This window comes from Arachis hypogaea, chromosome 11 (assembly GCF_003086295.3).
Source record: "Arachis hypogaea cultivar Tifrunner chromosome 11, arahy.Tifrunner.gnm2.J5K5, whole genome shotgun sequence".
NCBI classification, from domain to species: Eukaryota; Viridiplantae; Streptophyta; class Magnoliopsida; order Fabales; family Fabaceae; genus Arachis; species Arachis hypogaea.
The window spans coordinates 47,421,353-47,423,058 of NC_092046.1; the positions used below are offsets into that span (position 1 = coordinate 47,421,353).

The 1,706-nt window shown below is 33.9% G+C and overlaps 1 non-coding gene across 1 annotated transcript; it reads left to right on the forward strand.

Annotated features, from left to right (window-relative positions):
* The first annotated feature begins 349 nt into the window (after window positions 1–349).
* On the forward strand, window positions 350–457 carry LOC112725505 (small nucleolar RNA R71). Its single transcript, XR_003164609.1, has one exon. It is a non-coding gene; the product is annotated as a small nucleolar RNA R71 (small nucleolar RNA).
* The last annotated feature ends 1,249 nt before the right edge of the window (window positions 458–1,706 follow it).

The following is a 1,706-nucleotide window of genomic DNA, read 5'->3' on the forward strand; positions in this document are numbered from 1 at the left end:
CATAAGCTTCTTCTTCAGAAGAAGCCTCTTGAGTACTGTTGGATGCAGCTTGCATTCCATTCAGACTCTGAGAAATCATATTGACTTGCTGAGTCAATATTTTGTTCTGAGCCAATATGGCATTCAGAGTATCAACTTCAAGAACTCCCTACTTCATAGGCGTCCCATTACTCACAGGATTCCTTTCAGAAGTGTACATGAACTGGTTATTAGCAACCATGTCAATGAGTTCTTGAGCTTCTGCAGGCGTTTTCTTTAGGTGAATGGACCCACCTGCAGAAGTGTCCAGTGACATCTTTGATAGCTCAGATAAACCATCATAGAATATATCCAGGATGGTCCATTCTGAAAGCATGTCAGAAGGACACTTTTTGGTCAACTGTTTGTATCTTTCCCAAGCTTCATAGAGATATTCACCTTCTTTCTGTCTGAAGGTTTGAACATCAGCTCTAAGCTTGCTCAGCTTTTGAGGAGGAAAGTACTTGGCTAAGAAAGCCGTGACCAGCTTATCCCAAGAGTTCAGGCTGTCTTTAGGTTGAGAATCCAACCATAATCTAGCTCTGTCTCTTACAGCAAAAGGGAAAAGCATGAGCCTGTAGACTTCAGGATCTACTCCATTAGTCTTAACAGTATCACATATCTGCAAGAATTCAGTTAAGAACTGAAAAGGATCTTCAGATGGAAGTCCATGAAACTTGCAGTTCTGCTGCATCAGAGAAACTAATTGAGGTTTCAGCTCAAAGTTGTTTGCTCCAATGGCAGGGATGGAGATGCTTCTTCCATGTAAATTGGAATTAGGTGCAGTAAAGTCACCAAGCATCTTCCTTACATTATCATTATTTTCGGCTGCTATCTCCTCTGCCTGTTCGAAAATTTCTGAAAGGTTATCTCTGGATTGTTGTATTTTAGCTTCTCTTAATTTTCTCTTCAGAGTCCTTTCAGGTTCTAGATCTGCTTCCACAAGAATGTTCTTATCCTTACTCCTGCTCATATGACAAAGAAGAAGGCACAAAAAAATAATAATAATAATAATAATAGAGATCCTTTATACCACAGTATAGGGATCCCTTTGTGAGTGGAAGAAAAGGGGGAGACAAAGAATGTAATATAAAGGAAGAAACACAACTGTGAGAATGGAAGAGATGTGAGATGAGATGTTAGGATATGAATGAATAAATAGAATAGGATGGGGGAGGTATAATTTTCGAAAATTATTTTGAAAAGGAGTTAGTGATTTTTGAAAATTGGTTTTTGAAAATTTGTTAGTATTTTTCGAAAATTTTTTTTTTGAAATAAAAATAAAAATAAAAATAATTAGTTAATTAAAAAGAAATTTTTGAAAAAAGGGGAGATATTTTCGAAAATTAGAAAGAGAGAATTAGTTAGGTGGTTTTGAAAAAGTTAAGAAACAAACAAAAAGTTAGTTAGTTAGTTGAAACAAATTTTGAAAAGATAAGAAGTTAGGAGGTTAGAGAAGATATTTTGAAAAGATATTTTTGAAAAAGATAAGATAAGAAGATATTTTTGAAAAGATATGATAGAAATTAGTTTTTGAAAAAGATTTGAATTTTTAAAATCACAATTAATGACTTGATTCACAAGAAATCACAAGATATGATTCTAGAACTTAAAGTTTGAATCTTTCTTAACAAGCAAGTAACAAACTTGAAATTTTTGAATCAAAACATTAATTGCTATTGTTATTT